Raw genomic sequence first — 10,357 nt, forward strand, 5'->3', positions numbered from 1 at the left:
CGTGGCTTGGAGGTCAGCTCCACATGCTGGGGGGGAAAGGCAGCTCAGATAGAGAAGGGAACACCAAATAAAGAGTGTTGGGAGGATCCTCCAAGGATGGGAGAAGCATTCTGAAAGTAGACTATAGACTGAACATGATTGCCACTCAATGCCTCTTTTGCAAACCACAGCACCCAAAAAAAGAGAGAGAACAAAAGGGAATGTCCGGCCACAGGGTTGGGGTCAGATAGGGGGATGGAGGGGTGGGAGGAATACTGGGAGCATTGGAGGTGGAGAATGGGCACTGATTGAGGGATGGGATTTATAACTGAAAATCAAGCATAAAAATTTGTACATCTACTACTGTATCTCATAGTTTTTCACTAATAAAAATTTAAAAAAAAGAAATGAAACTCCAAAACAGCAGGACAAATAATGTGATTGAGGATCTTAATTTAATTGGAGTGCAGAATTAATTCCCTCCCACCTTGACTTCCTTTGGTGACTGAATTATTTACAGGTTTTTGTTTTCAACCAGTAATTACAATGGAGAAGTTCTACATGGAGCTAGAGAAGTTCTATAAAGAAGACCACACCTTCTCCAAGATCATTGTGGGTGATTTTAATGCCAAGATAGGACCGAGAAGATCAGCTGAAGAACTTCACATCGGGACCCATGGCCTAGAATGGAACGAACAGGGTGAGAGACTGTCTGACTTCATCATATCGACCAAGACCATTCACGATAACTCACAGTTTCAGAAGGCAGAATCTAAACGATGGACATGGGAGTCTCCCGGTGGATGATTCCACAACGAAATAGACCAAATCATATTCAATCGACGGTTTTGCCTGACTGATGTCGCTGTTGTCCCAAAATTTCAAACGGGATCAGACCACCGTCTCCTTCGTGCAAAATTCTACTTCACATAGCGGGGAGAAAGGGCTGCAAAGTTCAAAAAGAGAACTCCCAGAATGACCACCAACTGGGAACTCTTTGGTACTATTGCGGCAACATGGGAAGATGCCATTGTTGACAACATTGACGAGGAATACGATCGACTGGTTCAGCACCTCCATGATTGTGCGAGGAACGCCAAGAGAGAGACAGTCACAAAAAAACGCCTGTCTTCGAAAACTCTTGAGCTAATTCACCAGCGTGGTTTGGCGCATGCCTCAGGCAACCGCAAGCTAACGTCCGAGCTTGCAAAGCAGTGCAGAGATGCGATCAAGGAAGACCTCAAAGAGAGAAGAGCAGAAGTACTGGTAGATGCGGCAGAAGCCGGGAAAAGTATTCGTAACGCCCGCCTGTCCTTCGCCAACTACAAGACCAAGATGACTGCCCTCCGACGTCCTGATGGATCCATCACATCCTCCAAAATGGCAATGGAGAAGATTATCCATGACTTCTACTCAAATCTCTTCGATAGCCATGTCCACTTGCCGACATACCAAATTCCACAGGATGGATATGTCGTTCCCAACATTCTCCCTTCCGAAATCCGACACGCCATTTCGTCGGTAAAGAAAGGAACAGCACCCGGCCCAGACAAGGTTAGACCTGAACACCTGAAGAACCCGACGTCAGTACTCATCAATACACTGGCTCGGCTCTTCACTCGCTACCTGTCTGAATGCAAGGTTCCGTCCCAATGGAAAACCAGCAGGACCGTACTACTGTTCAAGAAGGGAGACATCCATGACATTGGCAACTATCGCCCGATCTGCCTATTGTCTGTCATCTACAAGTTGTTCACTCGAGTCATCCTAAATAGGATTGGCAGAACACTAGATGAAGAACATCCATGCGAGCAAGCCGGGTTCCGCAAAACATTCAGCACCATCGACCATATCCACACGATAACCAAGCTCATTGAGGTTTCTCGGGAGTTCAAGATGCCGCTCTGCTTAACGTTCATTGATTTAAAGAAGGCCTTTGATTCTGTTGAGACGGAAGCGGTCATTGAAGCCCTAGCTAATCAGGGCATTCAAGCCCAATACATCAGGATCCTCCCTGAGCTGTATTGTGGATTCACTACCAGGATCTCACCATTCTACAAAGAAGTGATCGTTAATGTCAAGAGAGGGTTACGGCAGGGTGATACCATTTCACCAAAACTCTTCAGTGCCACCCTCGAGAACATCATGAGAGGACTGGAATGGGAAGGAATGGGAGTGAAGATAGATGGTCTGCAACTACACCACCTCCGCTTTGCTGATGACATTGTTTTAATAACACCAAACATTAGCCAAGCGGCACAAATGCTGGCCGACTTTGACCGTGAGTGTGGAAAGGTAGGACTACAGCTGAATCTTACGAAGACAATATTTATGAGAAACAGCCTCGTTCCTGACGCCCCATTCACTCTCAATGGAACGACCATCTCCGAATGCAACAGCTATGTGTACCTAGGTCGAGAGGTCAACATGACAAATGACCTGGCACCCGAGCTGCGCAGGAGGAAGAGAGCAGTTTGGAAAGCCTTCAAGAACGTCAAAGAAATAGCTAAGAGGACGAAGAACCTCCGGCTCCGGGCACATCTCTTTGATTCCACTGTTTTTCCTGCATTAACATATGGCTCAGAGACCTGGGCCCTACGCAAACAAGATGAGAATGCTATTCAGGTCTCCCAAAGAAGAATAGAAAGAGCTATGCTTGGAATATCACGTTTCACTCAAATGAGAGAGAGAATCCAGAGTTCTGACATCCGTCGATGATCAAGAATCAGGGACGCTGTCTCATATGCCAAGGTGTCGAAAATCACGTAATGAGATTTAAAGACGACCGCTGGACTAGAGCTGTTACCGACTGGATTCCACGGGATGTCAAAAGACCGCGTGGCTGCCCACCTTCCAGATGGTCAGACTTCTTCGTCAAGATCATGAACGATCGGTTTGAGGCCCTTCATGTTCCCGGAGCGAACAGATGCCATTGGGCTACACTAGCACGTGACAGGGACAAATGGAGACGTTACTGGCGCCCGCTGGAGCAAATCGAGGACTAACTAATGGGAAATTAAGTGATTAAGTGATTAAGTGAATTACAATGGGTGTCATTCCCCTGACCCCGAAGGCGTCACCAATATGGCAGCATTGTGAAGGATGAGAAAGGAGAGGCCAATAAAATCTCAAGGCCGTCTGAATGGATTCACTAGGGAATTCTTCCAAATCTTTAAAGAGGACTTACTCCCAATGCTCTTTAAGCTTTTCCACGAAATTGAAATATCAAAAACACTTCCGAACAGTTTCTACGAAGCAAATATCACACTGATACCAAAAGCAGACAGAGATACCACAAAGAAAGAGAATTACAGACCTATATCCCTGATGAACACAGATGCAAAGATCCTCAACAAACTACTAGCAAATAGAATCCAACTACTCATCAAAAAGATCATACACCATGATCAAGTAGGATTCATCCCAGGGATGCAAGGATGGTTTAACATTCGAAAATCAATCAACATAATCCATCATATCAACAAAAGAAAAGATAAAAAGCATATGATTATATCAATAGATGCAGAGAAAGCATTTGACAAGATCCAGCACCCCTTTATAATGAAAACCCTAGCCAAAATGGGTATAGAAGGGACCTTCCTCAACATAATTAAAGCCATCTACCACAAGCCTACAGCAAGCATCATCCTCAATGGGGAAAAACTGAGAGCCTTCCCTCTAAGATCAGGGACGAGACAGGGATGCCCACTATCTCCACTGCTGTTCAATATAGTACTGGAAGTACTTGCAATAACGATTTGGCAAGAAAAAGTTATTAAGGGCATTCAGGTAGGAAAGGAAGAAATCAAGCTCTCACTATTCGCAGATGATATGATACTCTACTTAGAGAACCCAATAACCTCCACCAAAAAACTCCTAGAAACAATAGACTCGTATAGTAAAGTTGCAGGTTATAAAATCAATACCCAAAAGTCCGTGGCTTTCCTATACGCAAACAGTGAGAGAGAAGAAAGCAACATGAAAAAAACAATCCCGTTCACAATTGTGCCCCAGAAAATCAAGTACATAGGAATCAGCTTAACTAAGGAAGTAAAGGACCTGTACAAAGAAAACTACAAAATGCTACTTCAGGAAATAAAAGAGGACATGAGGAAATGGAAAGATATCCCCTGCTCATGGGTCGGGAGACTTAACATTGTCAAAATGGCAATACTACCGAAAGCATTGTATAAATTCAATGCAATCCCTATAAGGATACCCATGACATTCTTCAAAGAAATGGAGCAAACACTCCTGAAATTTATATGGAACAATAAGCCCCCACGAATAGCTAAAGCAATTCTTGGGAAAAAGAAAATGGGAGGAATCAACCTCCCGAACTTCAAACTGTACTACAAAGCAGTAATAATTAAAAAAGCATGGTACTGGAACAAAGGCAGAACTGCAGACCAATGGAACAGGGTTGAATACACTGACATCTCCCCTCAATCATATGATCATCTAATCTTTGATAAAGGTGCAAGTAATGTGAAGTGGAGTAAGGAAAGCCTCTTTAATAAATTGTGTTGGCATCACTGGACGGCTACATGCAAAAAAATAGGCCCAGAACTCTGCCTAACACCATGTACAAAAGTAAGATCAAAATGGATTAAAGACCTCAACATCAGACCAGAAACCATAAGGTACATTGAAGACAAAGTTGACAAAACCCTCCATGACATTGAAGCTAATGGTATCTTCAAAGATGCCACGCCACTGGCCGAGCAAGTGAAAACAGAGATAGATAAATGGGACTATCTTAAACTAAGAAGCTTCTGCACCTCCAAAGAAAGAGTGACCAAAATACAAAGACAGTCTACAGAATGGGAAAGGATATTCGCCGAATACACATCTGACAAGGGGTTGATATCCAGGATATACAAAATACTGGTTAAACTCCACAAGAAGAAAACATCCAACCCCATCCAAAAATGGGGCAATGAAATGAACAGAAACTTTCTCAAAGAAGAAATCCGAATGGCAAAAAAGCACATGAGAAAATGCTCTACATCATTAATCATCAGGGAGATGCAGATCAAAACCACAATGAGATACCATCTCACACCTCAGAGACTTGCCCACATCCAAAAGAACAAAAGCAACCGATGCTGGCGTGGATGTGGCGAGAAAGCGACACTCCTTCACTGTTGGTGAGAATGTCGACTGGTTCAGCCCTTCTGGAAAACAGTATGGACGATTCTCAAAAAATTAGAAATTGAGCTCCCATTTGACCCAGCAATACCACTCCTGGGAATATATCCCAGAGAGGCAAAAATGTGTAGTCGAAGTGACATCTGCACTTGTTTGTTCATTGCAGCACTCTTTACAATAGCCAGAAACTGGAAGAAACCTGAATGCCCAAGAACAGATGACTGGTTAAAGAAACTTTGGTACATATACACAATGGAGTACTATGTAGCTGTTAGAAAAGATGAAGTCATGAAATTTACATACAAGTGGTACAATATGGAAAGTATCATGCTAAGCGAAATGAGTCAGAAAGAGAGGGATAGACATAGAAAGATTGCATTCATCTGGGGGATATAAAGTAACAAAATATGAGATTAATACCCAAGAATAGCTGAGATCAGCACCAGGAGGATTTCTCCATAACTTAGAGGCCAGCCGGGTATCCTAGAGGAAAGGGCAGTTCAGATAGAGAAGGGAGCACCAAATAAAGGGTGTTTGGAGGATCCTCCCAGGAGGGGAGATGCATGTCGAAAGTAGACTATGGACTGAACATGTTTGCCACTCAATGCCTCTTTTGCAGACCACAACACCAAAAAGGAGAGAGAGAACACAGGGGATTGCCCTGCCACAGAGGCAGGGTGGGATGGGGGGGATAGGGGTGGGGGGATATTATCATGGTGGTGGAAAATGGGCACTGGTGGAGGGATGGGTATCTGATCATTGTATAATCGAAACCCAAGCACAAAAAATTGTAAATCTACAACTGTACCTCGTGGTGTTTCACTAAAAAAAAAACAAAAAAAAACCCAAACACCTCTCGTTATAAAAAAAAAAATCTCATGGTCGAACTAGACTGCCACAATAAAGGAAGACAGAAATGATCGTCTGTACTTTCAATGCACATACGCTAGCATCAGATGCATCCATTGAGGACTTGATGGTACAAGCGTGAATAATCAAGTACGACATCATTGGTCTGACCGAGACAAGAAGGCACCAATCGCATCACGCCATTTTCAACACTGGAGAAGAATTGTTCCTCGGAACATGCAATAAAAGAGGCATCGGAGGCGTCCGTGTTCCTTGTCAACACGAACTTGGCTATGAGCATTGATTCATTCGAAAGCTTAGCAAGCAGAATCGAACATTTACATTTGAATAGATGTGGTTCACTGCTAGCAGTTTCTATCTTCGTTGTCTATGCACCAACATTCAATTATGACAAAGGAGAAAAACGGAAGTTTTACATGGAGCTGGAGAAGTTCTAAAAAGAAGACCACACCTCCTACAAGATCATTGTGGGTGATTTTAATGCCAAGATAGGACCGAGAAGATCAGCCGAAGAACTCCACATCAGAACCCATGGCCTAGAATGGAATGAACAGGGTGAGAGACTGAGTTCATCATGTCGACCAAGACCATTCATAGTAACTCAAGGTTCCAGAAGGCAGAATCTAAACGTTGGACATGGAAGTCTCCCGATGGATGGTTCCACAACGAAATAGACCACATCATATTCACTTAATCACTTAACTTCCCGTTAGTCATTGATTTGCTCGAGCGGGTGCCAGTAACGTCTCCATTTGTCCCTGTCACGTGCTAGTGTAGCCCAATGGCATCTGTTCACTCTGGGAATATAAAGAGCCTCAAACCGATCGTTCATGATCTTGAGGAAGAAGTCTGACCATTTGGTAGGTGGGCGGCCACGCAGTCTTTTGACATCCCGTGGAATCCAGCTGGTAACAGCTCTAGTCCAGCGGTCGTCTTTAAATCTCATTACGTGACCAGCCCATCTGATTTTTGACACCTTGGCAAATGAGACAGCGTCCCTGCTTCTTGATCGTCGATGGATGTCGGAACTCCGGATTCTTTCTCTCATTTGAGTGAAATGTGACATTCCAAGCATAGCTCTTTCTATTCTTCTTTGGGAGATCTGAATAGTGTTCTCATCCTGTTTGCGTAGGGCCCAGGTCTCTGAGGCATATGTTAATACAGGAAGAACAGTGGAATCAAAGAGATGTGCCCAGCCAGAGGTTCTTCGTCCTCTTAGCTATTTCTTCAACGTTCTTGAAGGCGTTCCAAGCAGCTCTCTTCCTCCTGCGCAGCTCGGGTGCCAGGTCATTTGTCATGTTGACTTCTCGACCAAGGTACACATAGCTGTTGCATTCGGAGATGGTCGTTCCTTTGAGAGCGAATGGGGCATCAGGAACGAGGCTGTTTCTCATGAACATTGTCTTCGTAAGATTCAGCTGTAGTCCTACCTTTCCACACTCACGGTCAAAGTCGGCCAGCATTTGTGCCGCTTGGCTGATGTTTGGTGTTATTAAAACAATGTCATCAGCAAAGCGGAGGTGGTGTAGTTGCCGACCATCTATCTTCACTCCCATTCCTTCCCATTCCAGTCCTCGCATGATGTTCTCAAGGGTGGCACTGAAGAGTTTCGGTGAAATGGTATCACCCTGCCGAACCCCTCTCTTGACATCAATGATCACTTCTTTGTAGAATGGTGAGATCCTGGTAGTGAATCCGCAATATAGCTCACGGAGGATCTTGATGTATTGGGCTTGAATGCCCTGATTGGCTAGAGCTTCAATGACCGCTTCCGTCTCAACAGAATCAAAGGCCTTCTTTAAATCAATGAACATTAAACAGAGCAGCATCTTGAACTCCCGAGAAACCTCAATGAGCTTGGTTATCGTGTGGATAAGGTTGATGGTGCTGAATCCTTTGCAGAACCCGGCTTGCTCGCATGGTTGTCCTTCATCTAGTGTTCTGCCAATCCTATTTAGGATGACTCGAGTGAACAACTTGTAGATGACAGACAATAGGCAGATCGGGTGATAGTTGCCAATGTCATGGATGTCTCCCTTCTTGAACAGTAGTACGGTCCTGCTGGTTTTCCATTGGGATGGAACCTTGCATTCAGACAGGTAGCGAGTGAAGAGCCGAGCCAGTGTATTGATGAGTACTGACGTCAGGTTCTTCAGGTGTTCAGGTCTAACCTTGTCTGGGCCGGGTGCTGTTCCTTTCTTTACCGACGAAATGGCGTGTCGGATTTCGGAAGGGAGAATGTTGGGAACGACATATCCATCCTGTGGAATTTGGTATGTCGGCAAGTGGACATGGCTATCGAAGAGATTTGAGTAGAAGTCATGGATAATCTTCTCCATTGCCATTTTGGAGGATGTGATGGATCCATCAGGACGTCGGAGGGCAGTCATCTTGGTCTTGTAGTTGGCGAAGGACAGGCGGGCGTTACGAATACTTTTCCCGGCTTCTGCCGCATCTACCAGTACTTCTGCTCTTCTCTCTTTGAGGTCTTCCTTGATCGCATCTCTGCACTGCTTTGCAAGCTCGGACGTTAGCTTGCGGTTGCCTGAGGCATGCGCCAAACCACGCTGGTGAATTAGCTCAAGAGTTTTCGAAGACAGGCGTTTTTTTGTGACTGTCTCTCTCTTGGCGTTCCTCGCACAATCATGGAGGTGCTGAACCAGTCGATCGTATTCCTCGTCAATGTTGTCAACAATGGCATCTTCCCATGTTGCCGCAATAGTGCCAAAGAGTTCCCAGTTGTGGTCGTTCTGGGAGTTCTCCTTTTGAACTTTGCAGCCCTTTCTCTCCGCTATGTGAAGTAGAATTTTGCACAAAGGAGACGGTGGTCTGATCCTGTTCGAAATTTTGGGACAACAGCGACATCGGTCAGGCAAAACCGTCGATTGAATATGATGTGGTCTATTTCGTTGTGGAATCATCCACCAGGAGACTCCCATGTCCAACGTTTAGATTCTGCCTTCTGGAACTGTGAGTTACCATGGATGGTCTTGGTCGACATGATGAACTCAGACAGTCTCTCACCCTGTTCGTTCCATTCTAGGCCATGGGTCCTGATGTGAAGTTCTTCAGCTGATCTTCTCGGTCCTATCTTGGCATTAAAATCACCCACAATGATCTTGTAGAAGGTGTGGTCTTCTTTATAGAACTTCTCCAGCTCCCTTAGAACTTCTCGATTTCTCTTTCATCGTAATGAGATGTTGGTGCGTAGACAATGAAGATAGAAACTGCAGGCAGTGAGCCACATCTATTCAAATGTAAACGTCCGATTCGGGTTGTTAGGCATTCAAATGAATCAATGCTCATGGCCAAGTTTGTGTTGACAAGGACACCAACGCCTACGACACCTCTTTTATCACATGTTCCGAGGAACAATTCTTCTCCAGTGTCGAAAACGGCATGGTGAGATTCGTGCCTTCTTGTCTCGGTCAGACCAATGATATCGTACTTGATCATTCGTGCTTGTACCATCAGGTCCTCGATGGATGCATCTGATGCTAGCGTACGTGCATTGAAAGTACAGACGATCATTTTTGTCTTCCTTCATTGTGGCAGCCTTGTTCGGCCTTGAGATTTTGTCGGTCTCTCCTTTCTCATTCTTCTCAGTGCTGCCATGTCGGTGAAGCCTTAAGGTCAGGTGAATGAGACCAGTTGTAGTTACTGGTTTTGGCATATCGAATACACAACGATATGATGTCGTAAAGACATCATATTCAATCGATGGTTTTGCCTGACCTATGTCGCTGTTGTCCCAAAATTCCAAATGGGATCGGACCACTGTCTCCTTCGTGAAAAATTCTACTTCACAGAGCGGGGAGAAAGGGCGGCAAAGTTTAAAAAGAGAACTCCCAGAACAACCACCAACTGGGAGCTCTTTGGCACTTTTGCTGCAACATGGGAAGATGCCACTGTTGACAACATTGACAGGGAATATGATCGACTCGTTCAGCACCTCCATGATTGTGCGAGGAACGCCAAGAGAGAGTTTGCCACAAAAGAACACTTGTCTTCGAAACTCTTAAGCTTATTCACCAACATGGTTTGGCGCACACCTCTGGCAACCGCAAGGGAATGTTCAAGCTTGCAAAGCAGTGCAGAGATGTGATAAAGGAAGACCTCAAAGAGAGAAGAGCAGAAGTGCTGGTAGATGCGGCAGAAGCTGGGAAAAGTATTCGTAATGCCTACCTGTCCTTCGCCAACTACAAGACCAAGATTACTGCCTTCCGATGTCCTGATGGATCTATCACATCTTCCAGAAAGGCAATGGAGAAGATTATCCATGACTTCTACTCAGATCTCTTTGATAACCATGTCCACCTGCCGACATACCAAATTCCACAGGATGGATATGTCGTTC

Source organism: Sorex fumeus, unplaced genomic scaffold (assembly GCF_029834395.1).
Source record: "Sorex fumeus unplaced genomic scaffold, SorFum_2.1 ptg000006l, whole genome shotgun sequence".
Taxonomy (NCBI): Eukaryota; Metazoa; Chordata; class Mammalia; order Eulipotyphla; family Soricidae; genus Sorex; species Sorex fumeus.